The 15,232-nt window shown below is 53.5% G+C and overlaps 1 non-coding gene and 1 pseudogene across 1 annotated transcript; both read left to right on the top strand.

The window, feature by feature from the left end:
• Positions 1 to 7,365: 7,365 nt before the first annotated feature.
• On the top strand, positions 7,366 to 7,520 carry LOC114932209 (5.8S ribosomal RNA). Its single transcript, XR_003819835.2, has one exon. It is a non-coding gene; the product is annotated as a 5.8S ribosomal RNA (ribosomal RNA).
• A 1,026-nt stretch (positions 7,521 to 8,546) lies between these two features.
• The window catches only part of LOC114932212 (large subunit ribosomal RNA), a 10,787-nt pseudogene continuing 4,101 nt past the window's right edge, over positions 8,547 to 15,232 (top strand).

The raw sequence follows: 15,232 nt of genomic DNA on the forward strand, positions 1-15,232 counted from the left end.
TTCTAGTACTGCCCCTTTGGAAATATTTTTTTTATTGCCGATTTTTTATTTTTTTGTATCATTAAACATGAAAGTCTCGAGTGTTTCCCTTTGTTCCACATCTCCTCACTTCATTTATCCGTGCTTGTTTAATCTTTTTAAACCCTCCTTCCATTTCGAAACATCGCCTTTTGGGCCCTCAGCGTTTTTCAGTGTTTTTTGGGGGATACCGAAGGGGGTGGGGATTACTTACAGATCCCTTTGGAAACACAAACTCTTTTTCTCTCTTTTTTTTGGGTTCAGGTTTTTTGGTTTCTTTGTGCCAGCATTAGTGTTTCCAAAGATGCCCGTTTTGGGGTTTTTTTTTAGTTTGTTTTTCCCCTGTAATCCCCCGAGTATGGCAGGAAAAAAAAAGTCCACCGGGGAGAGCCTCCATCACCCGGGTAAGGGGATTAATACCCAGAGGTTGCGCCAGGTGCCCCTGGGGGGTGTTGGGGGTCGCGCAACTTAACCTCCCCGCGGCCAGCAGCCCCCAACACGATGCCCCCCACCGGTTGAAAGGGACCCCGGGGCCCCGGGGGCTCATGCCCCTATAGTCGAATCGTCGTAGCCCGGGGGGAGAAAAAGGAAAAAAATGTCCCGGGTTGATTAACGTGCGGACCTCTCGGGGGCTTTAAACACACGACCCCCCGGGTGCGGGAATTGGGAAAGCCCAATCAGCTCGTTCCAGCAGGCGGAAATACCAGTAGCGCCCGGTTTGCAGGATTTCGGCAACCCAAACCCGGTTGGGGGGAGCGCCTGTCCAACGCTCTACCCGGTGAGGACTGGGCCCGAGCAGATACGCTGCTCACCCGTCGAGGCCCCAGAGCCCCTAACCGCACGGCTTCAACCACTACCCCCCAGAGTCCCACCTCAATTGCCGGGACGGGGGACGAATCCCCCTGGGCAAACAGACTACCGCCGTTCGGTACGTCAAGATCACTGGTTGGATTTCGTGGCCGAGACCAACTTCCGATTTCGGAGGCTACATCCCAAGGCAGTGGTCGCCTGTTCCTCGGGAACATCGGCTTCTTTATCTCTTTTCAGCAGAGCCCTCCTTCTAGAAATACAAATCTTCGCATACACACCAACACTTTCATACTTTCCTTAACATTCCAACATGCGGACTCACTCCACACTGCCATTCTCTCGCACAATCACCCACCACACTCACTCAGGATTCCTCACATCACCAACATTGGACACTCAACCAACAACATGCTTAATTCTCCTCTCCGCATCAGAATGACACAGCTCTCACTCTTCAGACAGCCCACGCTTATACAGGAATTCATTCAAAATTCCTGCCCTGTCAGGATTATAGCCCAGGCTCAAGCTAGGCTCGAACTCTCGGCACTCACCCGCGAACCTTACATTCTTATAAATTCATACGTAACTCTTACTTTCTCGCACTTAGTCCAGCTATTCTTGACACATCTCATACAGCCTTTCACTCACCAATTCCATAAATCCTTCAACACATCTCTCTCACGCACGTCATATATTCATACATCATACTCATCATACTAATTCCCTCTTATTTATGCAAACACTCCTCTTCTCACGCATCCAGGTCCCACGGCAAGCCACCATAAGGACTTGCATGCCCGCAGTGAAGTGAAGACCGTTCTACATACATTAGACACGCACTCATCACCACCTCGATGGCACATATTTATGAGCTACCTCGCATATGTCAAATCGACATAACTCCATACCATACACTAGCTCCATACATCACACACGACATGAAACGACATTTATACAACACCAGTCACAGTTTTCTTCGCAAACCCCACTCCTTCTCAACGCGTCTAATTTTCCCAAAATTTATACATTCTTTCTCAGACATCCAGAGGAAACCTTGTAGTTCATCCTTTGACTTCACACAAAACACCCAGATATTTCACGCTACTCGCACACCTCAGCATCTATCATTCACTCGTGCATTGGGAGGCTGTCCCAGCCCTACTACCTTTCATCAACATCATCACAGTCTGTCGCAGACACTCTCACCACTACTTCACTCCCCATTCGTACACCATTCTCATCCACTTAGTACCCTTCTCTCAAATCCGTTCGGGTCTGTCCTTCCACGACCAAAAACCATGTCATCCGCGTAAGCAACACTTTACATTCACTCTCACGCGCCGCCACCACAACAGTTCATCCATCTTAGGTTCCATATAAATGGATCACAGATGGAGCCTGCGGGCAGACACGCTTTAAGTCGTTCTACATTGTGTCACACGCACCCATCATGCATACACGCTGCCGCTAAAATCGCTCTTCCTAATTCAATTTCTTCACATTTCAACCTCACGCAAGTTCTCGGATCACACATTCCCCTCTAGGTTATAAAAACCGCTCCTTTGAAGTCCCGAAAAACTCTAACACATACTTTCTCTCCGACCCATTCACCCAGTCTGCACTCGATTCCACACATCCTCGCGACGATTCCTTCGATCCGTACTGAGCGTCACCACTTCTTCCACACCATCGTTCGCTCGAGTCTTCCAACCATCATTCGCTCCAAACTTTCCACCAGCACGGACCAGCAGTCAATGGCCTAGAAGACCCAGGGTCCGACCTAGGTTTATCGGGGGACTGCACTAAACACTAACACACGCGCAGTTTTACACGCCGGGGGGAAAACACGCTGTTGTCACGTTCCGGCTTCATTAATATGTCAGGGTATGTAAATTTTGTTCCATCTATAAGAAATAAAATCATACAAATATCAAACATTATTTGAAAAAACCGCCAAAGACGGCCATGAAGCTTACTCCGCATAGAAAATAAGCCGTGGCGCTTCGTTAGCGCCTAGGTCTCCCACACGATGGAGAGCCCCTATCCGGAGAGTTCCCCTCTCAAGGCCGCCGCCGCCCGAGACGCCGAACGACAGGGACCTCAGAACAAGTCCCGATTTCGTCAGTTCTTCTGCGCGACACCAAAACAGTACAGTCGCACTTCTAAATCTACTCTGAGTCCAAATCTAACTCTAATTCTAAAATTCTACTCTAAGTATAAGATACTACTCTAAATTTAAATTCTAAGTCTAAGTCTAAATTCTAGTTTAGTTTCAAATCCTGTACTTACATACGAATAAATCAGTCTATTCATGTGTGGAAAAACTAGTGTTCAGTACTCCTCAAACTTCCACTCCCGTGATAAAATCGACAGCGTTTAAATCTGTCTACGGCATTTGAATTCAGAATAATTTAAACTGTTTTGGAGCGGACCACGCTCTCACAGTTCGAATTAACATTCTCGCATTGCAAAATAAGGAATTGATAGTGCGGTCCGCCGCATTATCAACCCTCCTTATTTTAGTAATCATTCAGAGGAGGCATCAAATTCAATATGCCTAAGAAGCGGACGCGCGGGAAGTAAGAATCAACTACGCAAACTAAAAACTGACTCTATCGTGAATAGCGACCGAGGAATACTCTCAATTTCTCGGAGTGGAGTATCAGGCCGATCCTGAATACGAGGACATGCAACATTAAAAATAATAGAGCGACGAAACTGCCTCAGTGGAAGTGCATACCAATAACGTTCCAACCACGACGGCTGCGCCGCCAACATTCCCAGTGAACGACCCGCGCCGACGCACTACTCAAGTACAGCCGCACGATCAAGAAGTTGTCAAAGGTAAGTGAAATTCATGTTAACCTGAGGAATCGCGCGTGCGGGTTAGCAAATTCCAGAGGAAGGTTTTACCACGTGGAAGAGAACATTCTAGAAAAATCTCCGCGCATTTTTCCTCCTTTTCATCGTCACGGCGGAAGCTATAAAAAAAGGGTAAGGCTATAAAACTAGGTCGTCCACTGACACACGGTAAACTCTCGAACTTTAACACGGAAAAAAAACGCCAAATAATTCAATCTTTTAAAAATCTTCGTGTCTCAGGAATAACTTCGTAAATCCGTACACAAAGTAGTCATTTAACCAAAAACGATAAGAACCACTCTCGATTTAACCAACAGTTATACCGACGTACGTTCTTTTATCGACGATTTACCAACGATTTACCACCGGCTTATACCGACGGCCTTTACCGGACGATCGTTACCGATAGTTGCCGACGTTATATCGACGCCACATCGGAATCACTTTGCCGACATTTACCGACTTCGACAACGTCCGGTTCTCATCAACCCCATATACGAGCGAACAACGCATGATCTTTTAATACACTAACGTGGAGCAATGATAGATGTGCCCAATCCCCTTTAGAGGTTGTAACCCATCTTCCAGGAGTTAATCTCCTAATAACTATCGAGCTCCGTATTACTGTCAAGTCGTATCGGGTAACACCATTTGAAATAAAGCCGCTCTTTGTCTGTCATGCTTAGCAGACGTTACCTCGAACTCTCAATTGTTTGGACGCGGAATCCGGACACATAGCCTAAACTGGTGGATTATAGTTGGGATAGTTTGCGGAACTTGACAGCAACAGCACCGCCCCCTCTCACAGGGCGGGTGACCTATGCGAACTTGCGAGTCTGTATACGAAGACTACTCGCCGTAACCCAGATAGCGTCCCGGCGAGGGATAGAAGACGAAACAACGAGCATACTTAAGAAATACAGATAGGTCACGCGTCGTAACTGCTATTTAAGGGTAACACTTCTTTCCCTTTCCTCCGCATCGGCAACCTTTGTCGGAAAACCCTTCGTTTCCTGGGTATCCCCGGAAAAATTTCCGTAATACGACGTTGTCTCGCGGCAATAGTTCGCGTACGCATGCAACGCGAATCAATACACTAGCGAATACACACGCCGCGACTGCGAACGGGACGTAACAATGTATTCAGACTACATCATACATTTCTTTCCCAGACCGGGACGCACGCCAAATCGCTCGCAACATCTCAGGCACTCACACCATCCATACCAGGTGCCTTACCCACTTTTCATCCCCGATATCACTGCCCACATCCACTTCGCTCCATTCAAACTGCTTTTCGTCCTCCCTCACGGTCTCCACTGGCGTCTATCGCCAAGTTCGTCCTTGCTGCCGGGAAGAAATCTCTTCATTAGCTCATCCGGCCTTCTTTCCATGTACTCGTCCTCTATCACCCACTTTTATGACACTTAATTCTTACCCTTATCACGCTTTCCATGCACCCACCTTATATACATCCCGCCTCCATGGATCCCTCTTCCCAGTCACGCACAAAAATCGCTTCCCAATTCTCTTGCACTTTTCGCATTTTCATCCTATACTCCCGCAAAAACATACTTATATTCATTCATTATTTCTCCACTCTGCTTCCATCCTCTTTCTCGCACGCTGGTAGGCACGTCTGCTTCTTCTACAGCCTTCTTCCGTTTTCTCAGCTCATCCGTAAACCACCAAGCTTCAATGCTACAAAGAGTTTACACCTCGTCATCCACGATCATTCGCATATGGATCCATTACATCATTCGCTCTTAAAGTACTTGCGCAGCGCTTCGTCTATGCGCTCGCTGCAGCCTCTAACGCACCTCTGCATAGATCACCTAATCCTTCCCAGTTACGTCCATTGCACACCCATTTCTACGCATGCCCTCATTCGACCTACATTCTCTCTGTGTACAATCCGTATTACAATACGTTCGTATGGTCATCATCCCCAGTAGGCTTTACTTCAACTCATACCGGCACCTCCTTCACCCGCCGGTCACGAAAAAAACAAAAAGTGACATCGATTGTCCTCTCACTTCGGCCCGCTGAACGAGTAAAACTCGCTTGGCTCATTCAACAAAAAAAAAACAAACATTCATCCCGCTCGCAATCAGCCCATTCCTCAATACTCTACCAGCGCTTTCACTCTCTCTGCTCCTCCACCCTTGCTATACCAAAAGGGAGAGGGGGGGGGGGGGGGGGGGGGGGGGGGGGGGTGGGGGGACGGCATTCGCATCCATTACCTATCAGCAGACGCTTTCTCCGGCGTCTCACATACCTTGTCCATGTACGCCAAGACGGCTCGATACACTTACATTACTGGCAATACATGGCCACCACATACCATTTCGCCAAATACCCCTTGAAACACACACACTCACTGACTCTAGCCTGCTAAATAGGCGTACCTTATGGTATCGCGAAGGCCCCGGCTTCGGCTGGCGGGTTTTTACTACCAACGTACAAACAAATCTTCTTAGAGGGACAGGCGGCTTCTAGCCGCACGAGATTGAGCAATAACAGGTCTGTGATGCCCTTAGATGTGGGCCGCACGCGCGCTACACTGAAGGAATCAGCGTGTGTTCCCTGGCCGAAAGGCTCGGGTAACCCGCTGAACCTCCTTCGTGCTAGGGATTGGGGCTTGCAATTGTTCCCCATGAACGAGGAATTCCCAGTAAGCGCGAGTCATAAGCTCGCGTTGATTACGTCCCTGCCCTTTGTACACACCGCCCGTCGCTACTACCGATTGAATGATTTAGTGAGGTCTTCGGACTGGTGCGCGGCAATGTCTCGGCATTGCCGATGTTACCGGGAAGATGACCAAACTTGATCATTTAGAGGAAGTAAAAGTCGTAACAAGGTTTCCGTAGGTGAACCTGCGGAAGGATCATTAACGTTCCGGAGGTCCTGCTCTGCGTCGAGAGTCCTCTCTTTTGGGAGAGACGCGCGCTCGCAGCAGTCGGCGACTGAATGGACGCGCTGAAAAGGCGCTCTCAGAGAAAAAGAAAATAACGGATTTGACGAAATTTGTTGTTGTGTTTTGACGGACGCCGTCGCGCCTCTCTGACCGAAAGTAGTCGGCAAGCAGAGCAGCGCGCCCGGCGGTGTTCGACGACGATTCGGAGCAAGACGCTTCGCGATCACGCTCGTGTGTGTGCCATTCTCCGGCCACACACACACAGAGCGTCGATTCGGCGTTGAGCGCGAACCGGTGGTAACCTATGCCCGCGCACGCGTGTGTGCAGCACCCACGACGTTCGTCGACGCGCGCCCTCCCCGTTGTCGCGGGGCAGCGGTCAGCGTGCCGAGAACACACGGTGTGCGACCGCGAGTGCCGAGCGAGAGGACCCCCATATATTATTGTAATATATATATAACACAGAGATGGGATCGATGATATTTCGACCAATCTATCAACTGTGTCGGTCCGACGGTTTCTTCAAAGAGCTTCCGCCCCGGCTCTCCCGTTGCGGGAGAGACGCTCCGAACAAGAAACACACAACTCTATCTTTGTGTCGTAGCCTTTCCTGGCGGGAGGCGGCGGGTCCTCGGACGCGCGCGGACAGGCTGATCGAAGAGCCACCACAATTATTCTCTCTCTCTCGTCCGAGAGAAGAGACCACGATGGTTGAACGAGAAGCGCGTTTCTTCGCGAACGCAAAAATTTCAAACGATTACCCTGAACGGTGGATCACTTGGCTCGTGGGTCGATGAAGAACGCAGCTAATTGCGCGTCAACTTGTGAACTGCAGGACACATGAACATCGACATTTCGAACGCACATTGCGGTCCACGGATACAATTCCCGGACCACGCCTGGCTGAGGGTCGTTTTAGTACCCCTAAACTGCTTGCGCCCGAAAAGCGCGCACGGCCACGACGCGGGCGACCAGAGAATGGCGCGCGCGTCGCCTGTGCCCTGTGCAACGCTTACAATGGGCGTACGAGCGATCGTTGGACGTTCGCCCGAGGTGTCTGTGCCGCGCCGACCGGCCGCGGTGCAAATCCTGGCGTCGTCTGAAATGACACACCGAAATAATAATAAGGAGAAGCGCACAAGCGTGTAAAACGTTGGCAAACGCGCGCCTAGAGAATGCTGCGCGAATTAAGAGGGGGAGCGTGTTTGTGTATCCAAGTCGTGTGGGTACGCGAGAGCCAAGGAGAAATGGGATGAGAGTAAGAGCGCGCGCGAAGGGAGCAACAAACGGCCAAAAAAAGGGTCAGGACGGTGAATGGCACCGCTTTCCCTAGAGCGGCGCGTGCGTCGTTGTCTCCCGAAAGTAGGTAGCGCTTGTCTCACCGTCTCTCCTCTCCGTACATCACACAGACTGACCGGACTGCTCTCGCACTCTGTGCCGCGTCTCTCGGTGCGATAGCGCTCGCGCGTCTTATGCCGAAGCGCCCTTGCCCGCACACATAACGGTATTACGGAGAAATATACGGCGCGTCGTCGTCCGGCGGAGAGAGCATTCGTAATCCTTTACCTCTTTACGGAGAAGGGTTTTGAATCGCGAGCCGACCGCGTGTCCGAGTCCACGAAATTTTCGTAAAGCGAAAAAAGGGGACCGGCGCGCCGCGTCGTGTACTCGTCGAATCGATTCCGCCCGAATTTCGTATATAAAAGAGAAGGGAGAGCCGAGAATCTCGAACCCCGCGATATATCGTCTCCATTACCACCAACGAGTGTGTGTGCGGTTAGCGCCCCGGCGATTTGCCTTCTCGCGTATTTCGTGTGCTGCCGCTGCTGCTCTCTCGTTCGACGTTCTCTCTCTCTCCCTCTTATAATATATATTATAGAGGAGAGACGACGATGAACGACGCGGAGGAGGCAAACGGCTACGAAAACTCACTATGCGACGACCTCAGAGCAGGCGAGATTACCCGCTGAATTTAAGCATATTAAGCGGAGGAAAAGAAACTAACCAGGATTTCCTTAGTAGCGGCGAGCGAACAGGAAAGAGCCCAGCACCGAATCCCGCGGTTCCGCCGCAGGGAAATGTGGTGTTTGGGAGGATCCGCTTATCCCGAGGTGCCGCGTCGCGTCCAAGTCCATCTTGAATGGGGCCACTTACCCGTAGAGGGTGCCAGGCCCGTAGCGACCGGTGCGCGCCTCGGGAGGATCTCTCCTTAGAGTCGAGTTGCTTGAGAGTGCAGCTCTAAGTGGGTGGTAAACTCCATCTAAGGCTAAATACGACCACGAGACCGATAGCGAACAAGTACCGTGAGGGAAAGTTGAAAAGAACTTTGAAGAGAGAGTTCAAGAGTACGTGAAACCGTTCAGGGGTAAACCTAAGAAACCCAAAAGATCGAACGGGAAGATTCATCGTCAGCGGCGCTGGCTTCGCGTCGGTCGGCGATGTCCCGCGAAGTCCTTGCGGCTCGCGCGCGGGCACGCTACCATGCGCCGATGTCCGGCGCTTGTCGTCGTGCACTTCTCCCCAAGTAGAACGTCGCGACCCGCTGGGTGTCGGTCTACGGCCCGGGTGCGGTGTCTGCCGCGTCGCCGGTAAAACGGCACGCGACAAACCCTCGGTCGCCCGGCCGGCTGCTCGGCGGTACGCGCAAGGTATCAGGCCGCACTATTCACGGTGCGTCGAGACCGTCGCAAGCGCGTGCCACGGTACTCGGAGGTTACGGACTTCGCGCCGTCCCCGGTCCTGGCCCGCTGTTGGTTACAGTACGGTACACCTTCGACAGGCCTGCGAACGTCTCCCGCGGTCTCGCGGGAGACCGATACCGGTCGGCGACGCTACTGCTTTGGGTACTCTTAGGACCCGTCTTGAAACACGGACCAAGGAGTCTAACATGTACGCGAGTCATTGGGACTTGTCGCGAGACCTAAAGGCGTAATGAAAGTGAAGGTCGGCCCTGGCCGTCGACCTAGGGAGGATGGGCCGCGTCGCGATGCGGCCTCGCACTCCCGGGGCGTCTCGTTCTCGTCGCGAGAAGAGGCGCACCCAGAGCGTACACGTTGGGACCCGAAAGATGGTGAACTATGCCTGGTCAGGACGAAGTCAGGGGAAACCCTGATGGAGGTCCGTAGCGATTCTGACGTGCAAATCGATCGTCGGAACTGGGTATAGGGGCGAAAGACTAATCGAACCATCTAGTAGCTGGTTCCCTCCGAAGTTTCCCTCAGGATAGCTGGCACTCGGCCGTTCCGCACGGAACGCGCGCGAGTCTCATCTGGTAAAGCGAATGATTAGAGGCCTTGGGGCCGAAACGACCTCAACCTATTCTCAAACTTTAAATGGGTGAGATCTCTGGCTTTCTTGAATTATGAAGCCACGAGCATCTTCGGATCAGAGTGCCAAGTGGGCCATTTTTGGTAAGCAGAACTGGCGCTGTGGGATGAACCAAACGCAGAGTTAAGGCGCCCAACTCGACGCTCATGGGACACCATGAAAGGCGTTGGTTGCTTAAGACAGCAGGACGGTGGCCATGGAAGTCGGAATCCGCTAAGGAGTGTGTAACAACTCACCTGCCGAAGCAACTAGCCCTGAAAATGGATGGCGCTGAAGCGTCGAGCCTATACTCTGCCGTCAGCGGCAAGTGGGGCGGCAACCGGGAGCGGGCGTTAGTCTTCTCTTGTGTCGTCACGAAGCCCTGACGAGTAGGAGGGTCGCGACGGTGAGCGCAGAAGGGTCTGGGCGCGAGCCTGCCTGGAGCCGCCGTCGGTGCAGATCTTGGTGGTAGTAGCAAATACTCCAGCGAGGCCCTGGAGGACTGACGTGGAGAAGGGTTTCGTGTGAACAGCCGTTGCACACGAGTCAGTCGATCCTAAGCCCTAGGAGAAATCCTATGTCAATGACGGCGTACAATATACTCGAGTGTCGAGAAATAATAATAAATATTATACGAAAGACACACGCCCGTCGGGCGAAAGGGAATCCGGTTCCTATTCCGGAACCCGGCAGCGGAACCGCATACAATTCGGGCCCTCGTAAGAGTGTTTGTCGGGGTAACCCAAAATGACCTGGAGACGCCGTCAGGAGATCCGGGAAAAGTTTTCTTTTCTGTATAAGCGTTCGAGTTCCCTGGAAACCTCTAGCAGGGAGATAGGGTTTGGAACGCAAAGAGCACCCCAGTTGCGGCGGTGTCCGGATCTTCCCCTCGGACCTTGAAAATCCAGGAGAGGACCACGTGGAGGTGTCGCGCCGGTTCGTACCCATATCCGCAGCAGGTCTCCAAGGTAAAGAGCCTCTAGTCGATAGAATAATGTAGGTAAGGGAAGTCGGCAAATTGGATCCGTAACTTCGGAATAAGGATTGGCTCTGAGGAGCGGGGCGTGTCGGGCTTGGTCGGGAAGCGGGTCTGGCTGACGTGCCGGGCCTGGGCGAGATGAACGGTCGGCGTTCTCGCGCCGGTCCCGGGATCCGAGCTCGGTCCCGTGCCTTGGCCTCCCGCGGATCTTCCTTGCTGCGAGGCTTCCGTGGCGGCGCGAGCCGTCGTGGTCGTCCTCTTCGGCCGCCATTCAACGCTCAGCTCAGAACTGGCACGGACTAGGGGAATCCGACTGTCTAATTAAAACAAAGCATTGCGATGGCCCTCGCGGGTGTTGACGCAATGTGATTTCTGCCCAGTGCTCTGAATGTCAACGTGAAGAAATTCAAGCAAGCGCGGGTAAACGGCGGGAGTAACTATGACTCTCTTAAGGATTCCGTCCGGGCGACCGGCGGATCCATGTGCCATCCCCACCTCCTCGTGGTGAGAGTCGGGCAACGCTGGCGGAAATTTCGACCGGCGGCCAACGGGGCTCTGGCTTGGCGGGGCGCTTGCGCCTCGCTTGGGTTCGTGGGGTTGCCAGCCCCTCGAGCCGACACACGACAGGCACTTCTAAGGAAAAAGGATATTCTCTCCGGCGGCAGCCTCGGGCCGCCGGTCCTGTCGTTCATTCGTCCTCCTCTCCTGAACCCAGCCCTGGTCCTTCGCGACAGCCTCCCGCTGCGGCTCGTCATCAACAACTGCCCTCGGCTGTCCCTGCCCCTGAGTCCCCGCATGCCTTGCCGTACCCGTGCCCTCATTGCAATCGCGCGTTTAGCACCAAGAACGGACTCGGTCTTCATCGCCGTCGGGCGCACGAGGCCATATACAACGAGGAAATTAACGTCGAGAGGGTGAAGCGCCAGTGGAGCGCTGAAGAACAGCGCATGATGGCGAGGGAAGAGGCCTTGGCGGTTTATCGAGGCGTTCGGTTTATCAACCAACATCTGCTTACCGTTGTTCCGAGCCGCTCTCTTGATGCTGTCAAGGGTATGCGGAAAAACGGTGGGTACCGACGCCTTGTTGCCGCCGCTCTGGAGGATCTGTCCGCCACGTCGGGAGATAGTTCTTTTCTTTCCGCTGGTGGATCCAGTCCTTCGGCCTCCCCTCAAGCGTCAGCCATCTCTCCGCGTGGATCACCAGGCTCGCCTCCGCTTTCACCATCTTCTCCCGGCTGGGGCGATGCGTATGGCACATTTGCCGGCGCTATTCGAGCATTAGTCCCAGTCGTGGAAGCCATCCAGGGATGGAGTTCCCGCGTCCTGACTCAGATTGGGTTAGGAGTGCTGGATGGCCAGCGGAGTGTTGATGCTGTCGGCCCATGGATCACTGGCGTATTCCCTCTGACTGTTTCTCGTTTGCGACCGCCTATGCGTCGCTTTGCTGCCAATCCGGGCAAGAAAGCGCGACGACGGGCGGAGTATGCGCGTGTGCAGCGCCTCTTCCGCTCGAACATGTCGCGTGTGGCCAAGGAGATCTTGGATGGGGCCGACCATGCAGGCGTGGTTCCGGATGTGCAGCGTATGTCTGCGCATTGGAGCCCGTTTGTTGCGCAGGCTTCCGTGCCTGTCGCTCCGGCTCCGCGAGTTCCATCAAAGCGTGAGCTGGGTGGCACGTGGGCACCGATCTCCTGCGAGGAGGTGGCAGCCATCAACTTGCCCCTCAACTCGGCTCCTGGATTGGACGGCATTAGCGTACGCTTATGGAGAGCGATGCCAGCGTCCATCAAAGCTCTCCTCTTCAACATCGTGCTGCATTGCGGAGGATTCCCAGTATCCATGCTGGTGAGTCGGACGGTGTTCATACCCAAGAAGGGCGAGTGTGCTCTTCCGGGCGATTTCCGTTCGATCTCCATTACCTCCGTGGCCGTGAGGCATCTGCACAAAATCTTGGCCCAGAGGCTTCGCGAGTCCAAGCTTGTAGATCTTCGGCAGCGCTGTTTCGACAATGGGTGCGGCGAAAATGTCGCCGTCCTTGCGTCCTTGCTAATGGACGCCAGGTCCCGTCGTCGAGAACTACACGTTGCTTCGCTGGACTTCGCGAAGGCCTTTGATAGTGTCAGCCATGAGGCGATCACTAATTCCTTGGCTGGCTTGGGCTTGCCTCACGGCCTTATCGATTATATCGGGCGCATTTATGCGAACAGCAGCACGGTGTTTGAAGTGCGCGGTGTCAGGTCAGAGCTCTCTAAAGCGGGCAGAGGCGTCAGGCAGGGGGATCCACTGTCACCGGTGCTATTTTGCCTGGTGGTGGATGAGATCATGAGATCGATACCTGCCGACGTCGGATACCAGCTGGGAGAGCATCGTATAAACAGCATCGCTTATGCTGATGATGTTTTCCTATTCGCTGCCACCAAGTGGGGTCTTCAGACCGGCGTACGGGTGGTAGAAGACATGGCGGGGGAGAGAGGGCTTCTTTTGCAAGCCAGGAAGTGCTCTGTTTTGTCGTTGGTTCCGTCCGGTCGAGAAAAGAAAATCAAAATCTTGACGGCTCCCCAGTTTCAGTTGCGAGATGGTTCTTGGCTCTCGCAGCTGGACACATCTGCCCAATGGCAATACTTGGGGGTCAATTTTCGGCCGGCCGGACCTAAGAAGGTCGGCTCGGACATATCCGTATTTCTGGGCCGACTAGGCAGGGCGCCTCTAAAGCCCCAGCAGCGGCTTAAGATCATCCGCTGCTTCTTTCTCCCTCGTCTCTATCATTCGCTGGTACTGGGTAGAGCTACACTTGGGAAACTGAGAGCTCTTGACGTTATGACACGCGCGGCGGTTCGCAAATGGCTTCGGCTCCCGCACGATGTTCCTACGGCCTTCTTCCACTCATCAGTGGCGAGTGGTGGATTGGGCATTCCCGCGATGGTCACCACGGTTCCGGGCTTGATGCTCCACCGTTTGCGTGGCCTCGAGAACTCGGCGGTCCCGCAGATACAAGCCATCGCCAACTACACCTGGGCGATGCGCCGGCGCGAGTGGGCGCGCCGCGCTCTTACTCGTGACGGAGTTTGTTTGGCGTCAAAGTATCTGCGGGAAAAGTGGTGGTCCCATCGGTTGTACCAATCGGTGGATGGGTACGAACTGCGGGAGTGCTCGCAGTCCAATTTATCCTCGTGGTGGGTGGATAATGGAAGTCACGCTGTACCCGGCCGTGACTTTGTCCAGTACGTGCATGTTCGCGCCAACACGCTGCCGACGCGTATTCGTACGTCGAGGGGGATGAGGCGCGAGCGGTACGCCACCGGGTGTCGTGCTGGATGCAATTTCACCGAGACTGCTGCGCACGTCATCCAGGGTTGTTTCCGAATCCACGGTGGCCGCGTTCTTCGGCACAACGCAGTGTGCAAGGTCCTGGCTGCTGGACTGAGAAACGTGGGCTGGACGGTACGCTGAAGAACCGGCGTACGTCACGGTTGAGGGCAAACGCAAGCCTGACTTGCTTTGCCTGCGTGACTCAAAGGCCGTAGTGTTGGACGCGCAGGTTGTCAGCGGCGCGAATGTACTCGAGGATGCTCACGAGCGCAAAGTCCGCTATTATGCGGATAATGCATCACTCGTAGAGGCGATATCGCGAGAAACAGGCGTAAAGCAGCTTGACGTGGATTTCTCTTCGTGCACCATAACATGGAGGGGAATCTGGTGTCTCGCGTCCGCTGACTGGCTGTTGGGCATGGGGCTGGCAAAGGGACTTTTGCGGGGCATAACGACCAGGGTGTTGCAGGGCAGCCACACGAATTGGACCCGGTGGAATCAGATGACATCTGTGGTTCACACCGGGAACATGCAGCGGGACAGGGAGGGGATAGGGTAAGGAGGACGAAATTCCCTAGGGGTACCCGCCCCCCATTTGTACGTCCTTATGTCTGTCCGTCCTTGTAACGTCGGGGGTCCCCCCGGGTCGTACCCGTTGTTTAGGACCCCCTAATTGTTGTCCTCGTGCTCCTCCTATTTCGGCATTTGGCTTTTGTCGAATTTTTTCTTTTATGTTGACGGGCAATGGAAAAAAAAAAAAAAAAAATAGCCAAATGCCTCGTCATCTAATTAGTGACGCGCTTCCTCAGGGGCACTACAGACTCATCCCTGTAGTGTACGGGTGTCGCAATCCCGAGGTACCCGAGCTGGAGTGTGTGGTGATGGATGAACGAGGTGCGATGGGCGTGCAGGCCCTAAAAAGGACTTGTCCACTGCACTAGGTGAAGGAAAACACCGAAGATAACACCCGGGGGGAGGCCCCGTTAGTTGAGTAAGGCAACCTCCTAAGGGGAAGGAAAACCCCTGACAGAA

Source organism: Nylanderia fulva, unplaced genomic scaffold (genome assembly GCF_048542155.1).
Source record: "Nylanderia fulva isolate GAGA-0341 unplaced genomic scaffold, ASM4854215v1 Scaffold814, whole genome shotgun sequence".
Classification (NCBI taxonomy): domain Eukaryota; kingdom Metazoa; phylum Arthropoda; class Insecta; order Hymenoptera; family Formicidae; genus Nylanderia; species Nylanderia fulva.